Source organism: Nuphar pumila, chromosome 3 (genome assembly GCF_984573655.1).
Source record: "Nuphar pumila chromosome 3, dmNupPumi1.hap1.1, whole genome shotgun sequence".
In the NCBI taxonomy this organism is placed as follows: domain Eukaryota; kingdom Viridiplantae; phylum Streptophyta; class Magnoliopsida; order Nymphaeales; family Nymphaeaceae; genus Nuphar; species Nuphar pumila.
In genome coordinates this window covers 52,199,216-52,216,549 of record NC_143251.1, presented here as the reverse complement: position 1 = coordinate 52,216,549, position 17,334 = coordinate 52,199,216, and the positions used below count along the sequence as shown (strand labels likewise).

General features: G+C 41.5%; 1 pseudogene; it reads left to right on the top strand.

The window, feature by feature from the left end:
• Positions 1 to 10,933: 10,933 nt before the first annotated feature.
• Positions 10,934 to 12,163, top strand: LOC149842888 (TLC domain-containing protein At5g14285 pseudogene; annotated as a pseudogene).
• The last annotated feature ends 5,171 nt before the right edge of the window (positions 12,164 to 17,334 follow it).

Here is a 17,334-nt window from a genome sequence, read left to right as displayed (position 1 = left end):
TGTCGAGTATGTTCTAGTCTTAAAAGTTTAGTGTTCATATTTCTTTTGAAAAAATGTATTTACTACTGCAAGATCAAAAGCAACTGCAAAAATCCAGCCTCCTTTTGCCTTTTTCATTCTTATCCCCAAATCCATATCCTCTATGAATTTTTTCAAATCCATTCTTTGTTTTTCTTACGTCCATTCAAAATCTCTACTTATAAATAGGTTTTCATTCTTTGGTATATGTTGAATTGTTTTCTCTATTAAGTTCCAAAAATATTTTTTATTACTTTTAATTAATCCTTATTGAGGTGCGCAGGCAGTAACAACTAGGGCTGGTAAATGAGTCAAACGAGCCGAGCTTGGGTTGTTCAGGCTCGGCAAGGGTACACCCCATCTTGAGCTTGGCTCATCAGCTCATCACGAGACGAGTTGAGACAAGCCGAGCCCGAGCTCATTACATGCTGAGCTTGGCAAGCCGATCATGAGCTGGCTTGTTTTCTTTGAGAAAAATATTTTAAGTGTTTTTTAAGCTTGATCATATATTATAAATGTATATAATATCTTTAAAATATATAAATAAATATATAAAATACATGTCTTTCAAAAATGTATAAAACACATATAATATATAATATATGTATAAAATATATAATATATTAGTATATATATAATATGTAAAACGAGCCTATACGAGTTGAGTCGAGCTTGCCATGTTCATGCTTGGCTCATTTACCTAAAAATAATCTTAAGTGTAATGATAGGATCTCTTATCCAAGGTACCTCAACAACTTTGTCTTGCAAAACACCATAAACCAAAATCCCTACTCCATTTGTGGATTTGTTCTTTTCTGCTTAAATTCTTCTTCCAAGTCTCTAGCTTTTTTTCTTTTCATTTTGTCTCCTATAAATGTATAATATTATTTTCCTTCTCTTCATTAACTCAACACTCAGTCCTTATGAGGTATCATCCTATCCCCTTGCTTACTTGTCACTACAATTAGGTTTTATCATAGTGTGTTGCTTGTGATGAACACCCTGCACCCTTGCTCACTTCTCACTATGATCATGTTACATTGTAGCGCATGACATGCAAGACTGTTCTACACCCTTGCCAACTGCTCACTATGATCAGGCTCCGTCATAGTGCGTTGCTAATTACGGTGAATGCTTTGCACCCTTGCTCACTTCTCACTACGATAGGGTTTTACCATAGCACTTCACCTGCGGAGAACGTCCAAACATGAAACAAAATTTTGTTAGAACTCATTTAATTTCTTAGGATGTGGTTAGGATTTCACGGCCATTGCCACTGATGTCAACCCTCCTTTATCCAAGCTTGGGACTGGAGTAACCGAATAGAAAGACCCCTTAACTGTGGAGTTCTTATCCATTTATATCGCAAAACCCTAATAATTTTAGGAAGGTGAATCTGTAAAAGTTCCAATCCAAGTAACATATATTTAAAGTTTAAATTTTATTTTTTAGATAGGCAAGCTGGGGTTAGGCGGGACACAGTGGAAAGGTATCAAAATGTAGATCGCATCTTTCTGACTGTTAGATCTAATAATCTTCCATGCATCCTTCATCAAAAAGTCTTTGGAGTGTCCACTCCAAGACATCTTCCTTCATGGGATCCATTTGTGTTGAAATGCACTGAGGCACGCGCAGATTTGTTTGCAGTTTCCCTCAGAAAATGGGATCACTGTTTTCATTACTTTTTGTAAAGTGATTTATTTATTTATTTAACAGGAAGGAATTGCCTAACAATGGACAGCAGAGATAAGTGATCTGCCAAATCACTTTTAGAAAAATGATTTGGCAACACCGTCCACAATGTTAGACAGGGACCTTCTGCAATGGACGGTGAAGATGTCAAATCACTTTCTTAAAGTGATCACTTGCTCTCTTGATAATGGTTTCCATCTCCTTCACAGTAGCAACTGGAAGCCTAAAGCATTGCAATCAAAACAGTGGGATGGTAGAGAGTACCGACCTCTTATGAGTATATGATGCATCTGGCCATGGGTAAGAGGTTACCATTCCATGCCTGCATATTCTGTTTGAACTTGATATGTGTGCCAATCTTTAGGGCGCGTTTGGAAGCGAGAAGGATGTAAGAAAAGTGATGCAAATAAAAAAAGTTCATACAAAATTTTCAATCCTTAAAAACGAGACTTTTTCGCTGAAAGAGTTTTTCTAAAAAAGTAGACTACTTTATAAAAAACATTCTTCCATGTAAGGGTGAAGAAATGTTTCTTACTAAGAAAATTTTTATTTTTAGACACACTACATCTCACCACCACCCTCCTCTTTATCATTTTTTTATATTTTTCCACTCTATTTTCTAATGCTACACAAACAAGAAAAAACTTTCTTTTAAAAAATTCTCATATCAAAAACTCTCATAGCCAAAACTTTCTTTTTCTAGAGAGTTTTTCACTCTTTCAAACTTGGACTTAAAAGAGGGAAAACCCTAAATAAGAGGCCGGAATCTATGTGAGAATTAGGCAAAAGAATTTGGTTGATCCAAGTTAAAATCAGGTCTAATCCAACACATTTTACTTTCTCCACACAAAAATCATTGGTTTGCTCCCTCTTTATCTATCCATAGCTATTGTTCCCTTGCGACTTACATTGTACAGTTGCGCTTAGAGTCTGTTTTGCTTTTGTTGAGTCTGATGTAAGCTGCCTAGTTCAGATGAATCAGTACCCCGAAGGGGCAGCTCGTATACTTGAACTGTAATGGTCTGCGGGCAAAATTGTGAATGAAGTAAATGCGTTGAACTTTCTTTTGTTCACCCTCATTGTGATTGCTTCTTATGATTGCAATTTCTCTCCCTCTATTCTCTCTTGATCTCTTGCACTCTGATTATAAGCTTCCGCGACCCTCAAGCGAGCTGACAAGTAGGCTTGTGGTGGTGAGGAAAGACCGTCACGCCGCGTTGGCCCATTGAAGGAAATAGGCCCATGACAAGTGGTACCAGAGCTCGTTCTCGTGATGGGAAAGGGACTCTGGAGTCGGTGTCGACAGACACGTCGACAGGCTGCGATTTGTGAGCAAGACACCGTGACGCCTTATCAAAATTTGCCCAACACCAAAGGCAAGGTAGTTGCCAAAGCTGAGGAGATGGGTTCACCTCAGGGCCAAGAAGAGTTGGCTGCAAATGTTAAGAAGCTGGTGGAAGATGTGACTTCATATGAAGAAGCGATTTCACGCGCATATGAATCATTTAGTGGACTGAATGATGTGGTGGCGAGCCTGCAAGAGCAGGTAAACTTACTAATGGGGCTGGTCACTTTGTTGACGACTACAGTTAGGGATGGCAGTGGGGCGGGGCGGGGGACAAGGTTTCCACCCCCGCCCCGCCTCAAAATTTTATCCTCCACCCCCGCCCCGCCTCCGCGGCGGGGATGGATTTTATCCTCCACCCCCGCCTTCATCCCCGTTTCATGTCCTCCACCCCCGCCCCGTCCCCGTCCCCGTCCCCGCCCCGTCCCCGTCCCCGCCCCGCCCCCGCCCCGTCCCCGTCCCGACCCCGCCCCCGTCCCCGACCCCGCGGGATGAGCGTGCTCGTCACCGGCGCCGCTGGCTTTGTCGGCACCCACGTCTCGCTCGCCCTCCGGAAGCGCGGTGACGGTGTCGTCGGCCTCGACAACTTCAACGACTACTACGACCCCTCGCTCAAGAAGGCCCGCCGTCGAATCCTCGGCGACCACGGCGTCTTCGTCATCGCCGGCGACATCAACGACGCCCGGCTCCTGGCCAAGCTCTTCGACCTCGTCGCCTTCACCCACGTGATGCACCTCGCCGCCCAGGCCGGAGTCCGGTACGCTATCGAGAACCCGGCGTCCTACGTGCACAGTAACGTCGCCCGGCTCCAGGGTTAGGAAATTAGGGAAGGGAGTTAGGGTTAGTAAACAGTTCATCTGAGTTGGGGGCGGGGATGGGGCGGGGCCGGGACGGGGATGGGCCGGGGGCGGGGCGGGGATGGGCCGGGGCGGGGCCGGGGCGGGGATGGGGCGGGGCGGGGCGGGGGAACGTGCCAGTCCATCCCCGCCTCCACCCCCGGACGGGGATGGATTTTAACCTTCATCCCCGCCTCCATCCCCGTTTCATACCCTTCATCCCCGGTCCAAACGGGGCGAGGCGGGGCGGGGCCCCGCTTTCCCCCGGTCCACTGCCATCCCTAACTACAGTGGCCGACTTGCAGACTAAAGTAGGGGAGCTTCAATTAAAGAATTATACGTTGCAGCGGACGGTGACCCTAAATGGCGAAAATGGTGAGAGGCCATCAATGATTGATATGCCAAGACCCACGAAATTCAATGGTTCTCATGATAGCAAGGCCATTTAGAACTTCTTGTTCCAAGTAAAAGACTATTTGGATATCCAGAATGTGATCATTGAGGATATGAGGATTAAGGCTGCAACAACCTTACTTGATGGAGATGTTATCGCTTGGTGGAGGCGGCAACGCAGCGACATGAAGAGGGGTCAATACGTGATAAACACCTTTGACGACTTCAAAATGGAGTTGCGCAACTATTTCATGCCAAGAAATGCGCAGAGGAAGACGTGTCAGATGGTTCATGAGCTCAAACACTCTGGTTCCTTACAAGACTATGTCAGAACATTCCAGAAACTTATGCTTGAGATACCTAATATGTCAGAAGATGACAAGCTCAACTGGTTCATTGTGAGACTTCAACCATGGGCACAGTCTGAAGTGGAAAGGAGCAACCCCCGTATTTTGGAAGATGCTTATGTGGCGGTCGAGTGCTTAGTTGACACTCAGCGCAAGCCTTTCACTCTATCAACCAAAGTCGGAAAGAAGCCTGACCACGGAGGCAAGAAAGATGAGCGGCGCGATGATAAAGGTAAGACATCAACACGCCATCAATAAGAAAAGAAACAGAACTTCATGAAGCATAACAACAACAACAACAAGGATGTAGTTGTGACATGCTGGTTCTGTGGCGATAGACATATCGTCAGGCAGTGCCCAAAGTGCCTCGTAAAGGACAATAAGCAAGCCAATACAGCACAAAAATACTGCAACGATACTGAATGCAGTGACACTGAGAGGATGCAACCAAGGATGGGGGTTATGCGATCGATTAACACAGCTAGAAGTTGCACGACTAAGAACATGCAGGTCAGTAAGGAACTTATGTACTTGAAAGTCATTATAAATGGAAAGTCTACTTCAGCAATGATAGACTTTGAGGCCACACACAACTTTGTCTCGCGGAAAGAGGCAGAGCGGTTGGGCTTGAAGCTTGGGTCAAAGCAGAGGACCATCAAAATGGTAAACTCTGAGGCCAAGCCCATCCTTAGTAAAGCAAAAGATGTGGCTATTCAAGTGGGGAGTTGGGTCGGCAAAGCAAACTTCTCTGTGGTGCCCCTAGACGATTTTAAGGTGATTTTGGGTATGAAGATTCTGTGAAACCATAATGTTATGATGCTACCAAAGTTTAACACGTTGACGATCATGGGGTCAGACCTGTTCCACACAGTGTAGTGCCTTACGCAGAAAGGCAAGTCTTCAGTGCTATCGGCAATGCAGTTGAAGAAGGGTGTCAAGCATGGGGAGCAAATATTTTTAGTTGCAGTGCGCGCAAAAGAAGGGAAGGTAGAAGTAGCAGTGCCACTGAACCTAGCCCCACTATTGGAGGAGTTTTGGGGGGGTGTTGCCTCTGAAATTGCCGAAGCGTCTTCCGCCAAGATGTGAGGTCGACCACAAGATTGAGTTGACCCCTGGAGCGAAGCCTCCTACAATGGTTCCATACCGTATGGGGCCAGCTGAGCTAAAGGAATTGCTCAGGCAGCTAGATGAGATGTTGGATGCAGGCATTGTTCGTCCATGAAAAGCCCCATTTGGTGCCCCAGTCCTTTTTCAGATGAAACATGATGGTTCCAAACGGTTATGTGTGGATTACCGTGCTTTGAACAAGGTCACGGTAAAAAACAAGTACTCATTGCCCCTAATAGCAAATTTTTTTCATCAGTTGGGTAGTGCTCGAGTCTTTTCAAAGCTGGACTTGAGATCGAGTTATTGGCAGGTGGGGATTACAGATGGCGATGAGCCAAAGACAACTTGTGTCACCTGCTATGGTGCTTACGAGTTCTTAGTAATGCCATTCGGGTTGATGAATGCTCCAGCTACGTTCACGATCCTAATGAATCAAATTTTCTACCCGTACTTAGACAAGTTCGTAGTAGTCGACTTAGATGACATTGTGATCTACAACAGCAACATGGAGGAATATGTCGGGCACTTGCGAACAGTGTTTCAGGTGCTGAAAGAGAATGACCTTTATGTTAAGCGAGAGAAGTGTCTCTTCAGGCAGGATGAGATCCGTTTCTTTGGCCACATAGTGGGGCGTGGTGTGCTGCGCATGGATGGACAAAAGATAAGAGCCATCTAGAAATGGGTTCCGCCTTGCAAAGTGTCAGAGTTGCAGCCATTTTTTGGTTTGGCAAACTACTATCGGCGTTTCATCGAAGGCTATTCTCTCATTGTTGTGCCCCTCACCGATTTGCTAAATAAGAATCGGGTATGGCTATGGAGAGGAGCGTGCCAAGATGCTTTCGACGGCTTGAAGAAAGCCTTAGTGAGGAAGCCAGTGCTGCGACTGTCTGATCATTCGAGACCCTTCGAAGTCCACATGGATGCCTCAGACTTTGCCATTGGTGGAGTTATTATGCAAGATGGTCATCTGATTGCATATGAGAGTCGTAATCTAAAGGATGCAGAGAGGCGTTACACGGTGCATGAACATGAGATGACAGTCATCGTGTATTACCTCAAGACTTAGTGGCACTATCTTCTGGGTGCCGAGTTCATCGTCAAGACAAACAATGTGGCCATGAGCTATTTTCAGACACAAAAGAAACTGACGCCTAAACAAGCTTGGTGGCAGATGTTTTTGGTTGAGTTTGACTTTGCCTTAGAGTACAAGGTTAAAAAGACTAATGTTGTAGCAGATGCCTTGAGCCACAAGACTGAATTGGTAGTTGCGCGTGCGGAGCCTTCTGAAGTGCATTTGGAGGGTGCATTGCTGAGCCGCATCCGCGAAGGTATGTAGCAGGATCCAACAACACAACACCTTGTTTCTCTGGCGCAAGTAGGAAAGACTCGGTGATTTTGGCTACAGGATGACCTCCTCGTGACAAAAGGGAGACACATCTTTATGCTGCGGTGGGAAAGCCTTTGCCGAAAATTGATTAAGAAGTGTCATGATACACTATGGGCCAACCATCCTGGTCAAGAGCGGACTTTAGCACTCTTTGAGCGTGGTTACTATTGACCGCAGATGAGGGACAACGTTGAGGGGTATGTGCGAACATGCCTCATCTGTCAACAAGATAAGGGGACAAACTAGAAGGTTGATGGTCTCCTTAAGCCTCTATCAATTCCAGAACGTTCTTGGGATAGCATCTCCATGGACTTTATTGTTAGTCTGTCAAAGGTAGAGGGCCTCAGTTCCATATTGGTTGTGGTGGATCATTTTTCAAAGTATGTCACCTTCATCCTAGCTTCGAAGGAATGCTCTGCAGAGTTGTTCATAAAGCATGTGGTGAAGCACTGAGGCATACCAAAGAGCATTGTGAGTGATCATGATGCTCGCTTCACGGGCAAGTTATGATGTGGAGTATTTTGGCTACTTGACTCTGATTTGTTGTTTTCAACAAGTTTTCATCCGCAGATAGATGGACAGACAGAGCGCATCAACGGGCTACTTGAGCAGTACTTTAGGCACTTTGTTAGTGCCAAACAGAAAAATTGGGTAAAGCACCTTGACGTGGCACAATTTTGTTATAATCTGCAGAAGAGTGAGTCTTCAGACTATAACCCGTTTGAGATAGCCACGGGGCAGCAGTCACTGACCTCGCATACTCTTGCCACACAAGAAAAGGGAAGGTCATCCTTCGCCTATCAGTTTGTTCGCGACTAGCACGAGCAGAATAAGTTGGCGAATGCATTCTTACACAAGGCGGCAAATAGGATGAAGAAGTGGGCAGGCAAGCATCATCGGCCTACAGGGTTTCAAGTTGGGGCCAAGTGTTGGTGAAGCTATATCTTGATCACACAGGCATCTTCCGCGGGCGGCACCGCAGACTGCTCAGAAAGTATGAAGGACCTTTCACCATCACAAAGAAGGTGAGCAAGCTGGCATACAAGCTGGAGTTGCCCCCAGACTTCAAGGTGTACCCAGTGTTCTACGTGTGCAACCTCAAGCAGTTCCATCCAGATGATGGAGACCCGAAACACAGTATTCCACAGCGCGCTCCCATCATGCAGATGGCCCCAGCAGCACAACAAGCCGAAAAGCACCTCAGTCAGATCCTTCGCCACAAGATCAACTACTTGGGTGAAGCGAAGAAATACTTGATGCAGTGGGAGGAAACAACAGAACCAACTGCATTCTGAATGAACAGCCGCTACCCGGCTGAAGTCAGGGCTTACTACGAAACAGATGGCACCGAGGACGGCGCATGATTTGAAGGGGGGAGCATGTTCCTTTGTGACTTACATTGTACAGTTGCGCTCACAGTTTGTTTTGCTTTTGTTGAGTCTGATGTAAGCTGTCCTGTTCAGGTGAATCAATACCCCGAAGGGGCAGCCCGTATACTTGAACTGTAATGGCTTGTGGGCAAAATTATGAATGAAGTAAATGCGTTGAGCTTTCTTTTGTTCACCCTCGTTGTGATTGCTTCTTGTGATTGCAATTTATCTCCCTTATTCTCTCTTGCACTCTGATTATAAGCTTTTGCGACCAGCAAGCGAGCTGACAAGTAGGCTTGTGGCGGTGAGGAAGGACCATCGCGCCGCACTGGCCCATTGAAGAAAATAGGCCCGTGATAGCTACAGAGACTCTGACTATGACTAAATCTAAGTCGTCACCTTTGTCACAATGATTCGGGTGCAACCTTACATGGCTCAACTCACAAGTTCAAAAACTTTTTGCAAAACAAGACACAATGACACGTGGTTTGTAAAAAAATGTAATAATAAAAACCAATTATATATATATATATTATATATATATATTGATATATATATATATATTGACATATATCAAAATATTAATTTATTAAAACAATTAAAATGATTTTTTAATGTGTTAGTGTCCTTGTCAGCTTCTTGGTGGCATCATCGAGCTATCAAAATGGTGTGTCCTATGACATAGGAGTCCCGATCGGGTGCAATATGATTTCTCACAAATTTGTGCGTTAAGCACCCGATTCCTGTCCATTAGGTTTTGGGTATCACACCTGAGAGGCCCTTGTCTTCAAGATGGAGGGTGATCAGGTACTTAATGCACAAATATATGTGCAATCATATTGCGTGACATTGGTCGCCATTGTGAATCCAACTTTCTTACACAGATCTAGAATTGGTTCTTTTGTTCAAAGTTGATAAAACTCTATGAAGCCCATATCCAACATGTTTGTAGCATAGTGACAAACGTTTTTATCGGCAATTTTTTGTTTTTCAAAAACTCATGAGAAATTGAAAAAAAATCATAAATCTTGCATTTTTTGGCAAAATCTTGGCAATAAAAAAATAAAAAATTTGTTTTTTATAAGAAAATATTAATAAAAATATTTAAAAATAATAATACATGATTTTTTTCATGATAAATAGTCGTTTAAAATGTAAATATCATGTTTAAATTGTGGTATTTATGTTTTTTTTCATAAATCTCACGATATTTTAAAAATATGGAGAAATTGCCGTTTTAAACTTTCGGGCAATTTCTCACGATATTACCGTGAGATTTTTCATAAATCTAGTGATATTTGTCACTATGGTTTGTAGTAGTGATGGGTGTCAAAAGGTTGGATTTGGCTCAGACCCAAGTAAGTTTCAACTCGGATTTAAGTTTGAGGTATAGAAACTGGGTTTGAATCGGGTTTGATCCACCCAATGTTGTCAGTATCGGTATTGGCCCTCAATCGGCCACCGATTCAGCTGTATCGGCTCAAGTGAATCATTATGTATCAACCAGAAAATAAATAAAAATATCATTTCTCAATCATAAAGTAACACGTGTTAAAATGATTAAAATAATATTACAAATAATAAAAAATAATTTTTAATACTTTTTGCATTTATTAAAAAATAACCTATTTAAGGGTGAAGTGTATCAACTTTCTGCTGATATGATGCATATCAGCCGGTACACCACCGATACTGATAACATTGAGTCTACTATAAGAAAAACCATAGCTGAGTCTTTTAAAGATTACACGAACCAGACCCGGTCCACACAGTATAATAATTTTTTTGTATTTTTTATATTAAAAAATCATGGCTGGAAATCTGGTTTGAAATTTCACAAACCATACCTGCTCCATATACAAATAGGATCTTTTGAATCCCACTTGGTTTCTAATTGGACCTCCTCCTTTATCACCAAACCCTGACCCTATAGGGTTTGGTATGGGTCGTCTAGGTGAAAACCGACCCATTGACACCCTAGTAATCTTTCTGGATCGAGTCTCGGGCCATGACTCACAAACCCGTTTTGTACTCCGATCCAGATAAGCATATTCCCTTAAATCCGACGTTTCCGTGATCCTAGCAATCAGAAAGACAACCGCTATCGGATCCGCATATTCCGTTCTCCCTACACTCGTCATCAGACATTTGACAACTTTATGCTTCCAAATATTAAGCTTCAGGAAAGTTTTTTTGCCACGTGGAAAATAGTGCCAAACTTTTCTGATTGCTGCCATTTTGTAACTTATATAACTGAAAGCGAAAGGTACGTTGCCTTGACGTTTGTGGTTTTGCAATGTTATCTTGCTCTGAACAAAATAATTGAGTGACTTAAAAAATGTATTAAATAATCGAATGTCGTTCAAGTATTTCTTGTACCCGCAACGTTACAGCCCCCCCCCCCCTCTCTCTCTAAAACCCTAAGGCAGAGAGGGAACGAGGGAGATGGAAACCCTAATCCCTTCCTTAGTTGGGTTTCTTCTCCTGTACGGCTTCGCCTATGGTGTGATTTTCCGGCGGTGTCGGAGCTCTACCGAACGGGCGGAGTCGGCGAGCTGCGTCATCTCGCTCGCCCACGGCACCCCCGTCGCCGTCATGGCCGCCCGCACTCTCTTCCTCCGGCTGCCCCCGCCCTCCTTTGCCTCCGCCAACACCCGCTTCCAGAATTCCGTCCTCGAATTCAGCCTCGCCTACTTCTCCGCCGACCTCTTCCACTACCTCCTCTTCCTCCCCGGCGACGCCCTCTTCATCGCCCACCACCTCGCCACCGGCTTCGTCTTCGCCACCTGCCGCTACCTCGTCGCCCGAGGCGCCGGTGCCGTCCTCACCCTCCTCCTCCTCGCCGAGCTCACCAGCTTCTGCCAGAACGTCTGGACGCTCGCCAGGGCCCGCAGAGGTGAGTCCCCCTCAGCCCGGAAGCTCTGCGATCTCCTCTCCCCACCGTTCTACGCCTTCTATTCCGTCATCAGGGGCGTCGTGGCCCCGGTCTTCACCTACAAGATGGGGGCTTTTTATCTCAGCGGGGCGGCGGACGACGTGATCCCCCGGTGGGTGTCGTGGTCTTGGATGGTTGTTGTGGTCACGGCCATTGCCGTGAGCATCTTGTGGATTGTGAATCTTTGGGTAGAATTGTATCAAGAGAAGCTCTCGAAGTGGAAGCCGAAGTCATGTTCTGATGCATATTCTAATTCCGAATCGGAATCAGGGAAGAAGGTTAGGTAAAAGGGCATCCCCAATAACGTAGAAGCAGTGCGGGGTTAGACTTATGTAGATTGGGGACGAGATTAAATCATGTAGACAGAGAAAGGATCTCGAATGTAGTTCATTGGAAGGACGGTGATTGAGAAATACAGTGGAAAATTGAAACTTTAAGGAGTTTGCTGATTTCTGGTGTAGGCGGATCATGATTAGCAAGGTAAGCAAGTTAGTTTTTTTTAGCATATTTATCAATAGTTGCGGAAACAAGAATAAGATACATTATCACTGGTGGAATCTTCGAATATAGAAGGTTCAAATGATGCAAAAGGAGGGCTTTAACCCATCATCTCTAATGGGTAAAATGATACAATGTTGGCTGAAAACTTAAGTAGGAAGAAGGATCTTAGTTGGTACTTAATGTGTAACATTCTTTGGTCGCAAATTGAATAAAGTTCTGATTCATAGTGTCACATTTTTATCTCCAACCCTCTCTATCTTTCCCTTTTTGTTCTCTTTTCTTCCTTCTCTTTTTTGTTCTCTTTTCTTCCCCTGCATTAGAGCAATAGAGCAATAGAGATAGTGGGGTTTTCTCTTGTCCTTATGCTCTTCTGTGTTTTGTGTCTATATGGTTAATACTTAAAGTGTCTAGTTGTGGTTCCTGTATTGAATCATAGTAGTTAAATGCTTGCAGAACCCTAAGAACATGCTTGGTTCATTGGAATTGAAAGCTTCTTCCTTAGAAAAATTGTTTAGATTTGCATAATCATAACTCTATCAAATGCAAAAATGCTTATGGTTGAGTTATGCCTAAGGAAGCCCTTGTCCTATTCCGTGCGGAATAACCTTGGATAGAGGATGACCATAATTGGTTAAGTGAATGAAGTTACTCGTATATTCACTTTTTGATGGAAATTAACTTGAATGATGGTTTTGGAATGGTTAGTGAAACAAGAGGGATGGATTTGTTAAAATTGATAAGACAGTGATGCATTTGGGATTAGGTTATTGGATAATTTCTTTGAGACAAAAAGTGTTTTGATAGCTTCAGATGATTCCATATCTTCCTCATTCTCTTCTTTACTGAAGATGTTTTCTTGTCTCAGCTTTCTAATTTTGTTCAAATGCTGACTTTGACCAGATTTAAAATGCTAATGTTAAGCTTGGCATTTCACTTGGTTTAATACTTTATTTGGGCCCCAAAGTCTTGAGCTTGGCCTTTTTTATTTTGATTGAATGGTAATTTGGACCTGATTTAGTCTCTACAAGTCTTTAAGTGCAGCCTTTCAACTTTGGTTGAATGATTGATCGGAGTCCAAAATTTTCCATCTTGTAATTCTTTTAGGATAGTAGTTTGGACTTTGGACCTCATTTAGACTTACAATCTTATGTTCAACCTTCCAAGTTTGGGTAAACATTGTTGTATTCCCGACTTAAACTTTAAATTATGATGTTATTATCATTCTCACATTAATTTTATTTTAGTAGTTTGCAAAATTGCCTTCACATTTTCAAGGATGATTTTGGAAAGGTTAATAGAAAGGGAGGGAGGGATTTGTCAAATTTGATATGTATTTGGATTAGTCCTAATAGGAACCATGTTAAGCTTGGCCTTTTTTATTTTGATTGAATGGTACTAGAGGTCCATTTGCTAGGAATCGACTGTTGGATCATGTATTTTCGATGAAAAAGTATGATTTTTGGATGCTTGAATTAATTCTAAGCCATTGATTTTCACGCCTTAAAAGATCCTTCTTATGCATCATAATCGGATGATCTAAGAGTAAGTTTCTATAAAACTAAACATCTAGATCACATCCATACGTTGAAATCTAAGAAAAAGAAAACATGAAAATCTTGGTTTATACTCCAGTTTACATATTTCCATTTAACATATTTTAGTGGTCCTGCTGTTCTATATGTATTCTGTTAACTGTTCGACTTTGTCACAATTCCATATTTATAGTGTTTGCCCTTCAATTCCTTGTCTACCGTGTTTGTCTATTTAGTACTTAGTATGAGCAGAACAGATGCCTGATAATTTCAGCGATTCCTATCAGGAGTAATCTTGCAAGTTCATGGTTCATACAGCAATAGTTAGGCCTTCTCAAAAAGATTATGTTTTTTCAGAATTAGTGCATATGTCCCAACTTGACCAAACCATAGATGCATGCTGCTGCAACTTGGGGCCTCCAATTTTAACATCTTTCGGTGATCAATAAAGATGTCTATAGATGGAAATTCTTAAAGAGATAAAACAAGCTCCTACGCTTATTCTACTGTTTCATAATTTTACCTTCTCTGCAAGCTGAACATAAAAACTTCACTGTGAAAGGAAATTTGACTGACCGCATTTCAGCGACAGTTGTAAGAGAGAACCAGTAAACGTAAAGAGAAATCTTACAGGTAATTCCAAGGAACAAGAGGTGCTAAGAGGACGTTTGCTTTCACCCACCATAGATGATTCCAAGTCTCAATTGATTCAAAATCTCAATGCGCCAAATGGGAGTCATTCTCTCACATTTGCTTTGACGCAACAGTGCAGCCGATGAGAATCATTCTCTCATTTGGGTGAGAATGATTTTCATCTGATTTAAACAAATGTTCCCTAATTCTTCCCCGAGATGCCTACCTCACAAGTCCTGATTTTACAAGACGTGAAATCGACCTTTGATTCACTCCCAACTTCATTTTTTCTATCGGACTATTGTTGTAAGAGACATCTTGATTGTGTTGGTTTGCTTCTGTGGATTACAAGCTTACTGGTCATGTATCACAAGTAGGAATCATCTCACTTGTGCACATTGTATGTCCCAAATACATAAATCAACATGTCATGCTGGTATGGTTTAGTTTGATTCCAAATTGGAATACATACAAAATGTAGTTACATGCCATAAACATAACTCTCAACTATAATGGAAAGTGTGCAGTTCATGCTTGACCTCCTTTAGTGATCCTACCATAGTTACCAGGATACAAAATGGATATGAGAAGTGACTGGTGAAGCAGAAGTGAGGAAGCGAGCGTTAAAAGGTAGTATGAAATGCGAGACTGATATGAATGCGATGTGTGAATCGTAACGAGTTAAGTAGGGGTCTGGGCGTGCCTTTCCCAGCATTCCATTTCTAGAGGCACCAAATCGGATCTCACAATAGGGTTCCAGATCAGGATAATGTATCATTATGGTACTGAATTTTCTGCAAAGCAAGTGAAATCTTATGTTGCACCTGATCTTACAAGGATCCCATATTTGTTTCCAACCAGATCTGAGTATATCTCAACCATATTTCTTCTGTAATTGTGATGGGCAATTTGTGTTGGATCCAATTGAGAATCCAAGTTTTCATCCCTGGATGCGTGGTCCATTATTTTAGGGCTGTAAAAAGCTCGGATTTGAGCTGGATCAAGGTGGATCTGGACCAGAATCCTGCTTAATAACGTTTTAGTCCTTGTACAAAGCCAAAACTTAACCGGCTAAAACAATGATAAATGCCCTTTCTTATTTCCTAATGTTATGGGGGCATGCTGGGCATTATACATCTACAACACCAACATGACATTGAGACTTTTGCTGGCAATGCCTTTTAGGCCATGTTTGGGAGCCTTGAATCGAAGGTGTATTGTGGTTTCCCCCTGTGCTCTCATTCTCTCTGCTGTTTGGGAACGGTGGAGTTTTCAAAACACTCTCAATTGGGAATGGAGTTGGCAGCCCCAATACCATATTTCAACGTCAATCACAAGAGGGTGTTTTTTAGCAACTCCATTCTCAAAACCACATTTTGGCAACACATGAAAATGGTATTTTCATCTCAATGTAATGTTCCAAAATGGAGCCTTAAAACAATCCCATCCTGATCAGAATATTGCCGATAAGATTCAGATTTACTGGCACTTGTAGAAGAATTCGAGCACTACTTGAGATTTAGTTCATTCATCCCAGTCACAAACTCCCCCCCCCCCCCCCCCCCAATTGGGAATGAAATATTTTGCCAAAGACTTTGATTTAAAAATAATATAATTTCCAGCCAAATATTAACAATCTTTCACGTGAGTCAAACTTATAAAAAAAAACATGAAACTTCTCATAAAAGGCATATGCATAAATAAAAGTACTTTTTAGCTTTGAACTTAATCTATATGACAGACTTATTAAGCTTATTCAGACACATTTTTTTCAGGTAATATATGTCATCAATATATATATTGCATATATATATATATATATATTTAGGGTCATATGTAATATCCCACTTTATAAGTGTTTATAAAAAATGATCAACACCTTCTTTCAAAAAGCAAAAACTTGTTTAGACCACTTTAACCAATCTCATTAAAAGTCATGAAACTCATCCTAATATCAAATGTTTTTTTGTGCACTTACATCATAATGACACTTGAAGACTTGAAAAATATTGGCACGTAAAAGTATAAAATAATATAATATAAAAAGTTTGCAGAACAGCACTCTTTACGTGTTAAAATGTTATAGTTCTGAAATAGCTACTCAAAGTATCACATTGAATTCACAGCATTTTCACAACATTGATGATACTTGTGTGTGGTATGAACTTCGTCCTCCTAAGCTTAGATACATGTTTAGCTAAGCTGCCATCATTACCAGCGTGCTTAGTTTGGCTAATTGGAAAGCTCGTTTCGTATAGTGATGTCTATGAAATTGGAAACAGAAAGGGTTTTCTTTTCCCGTAAAACATATAGAGATGATGGAATCCTAAGATATAATTTCAGAATTTAAAGGACGTTTGGCATCCACATCTAGAAACAATGGTGCCAACTGATCTGATTCAGTCTGGATCATGATAAATCCAAATCCCAAATATAAACAATAGATCCAAATATGAATCATATATGATAAGGTGAGGTTGAACCCAAATCCAAACTATGTGGTAATATTGGATCTGGTAGAGAAACTGAAAAACAAGCTATTTACATGTAAAATGCAAATGAGTCGGATTTTAATCCAAAACTGAAATAGATTTCATTAAGAATATTGATCTAAATCCAAACTTAATCCAAAAAGACTATATTTTGAAAATATCATGATTTTTTTGTGATGCTTATTTTGAAAACACTATATTTTTATCTAAATGCTGACATAATAGAATATCTTTTAATGTTTTGGTCACATGTGAAAATAAACCATCACAGCCAAAAGAATAGACGCTGTGATTGACCAACTTTCACAAGATTCAAGGCAAAAATCATAACTCGGGCTGGTAAACAAGCTGAACGAACACAACAAGGCATGTTCAGGCTCGACTTGTTTGCCAATGGATTAAGCTTGTGACTCAGCTAGTGCTTGTATTTTGCCAAGCCAAGCTCAAGCTCAAAGTCAAACTCAGCTGTCCCTAAACAAGATAAACAAGACGAGTTGAATCTTGTAAAAACATTCTATGTTATATATATATATATAGAATATTTTTCACACATTATACTTAAAATATATATTTTTATATATTACATTTTACAGTTTATATTTTATATATATATATTTTCTATGCATCTTTTTTTATGTATATATATTTTATGTATTTTTCTCTTTATATATTACGGTGAACATATATATTACACGTAAAATATGTATAAAGCACCCTATGTTCAAGCTCTAAACGAGTTGTTCGTC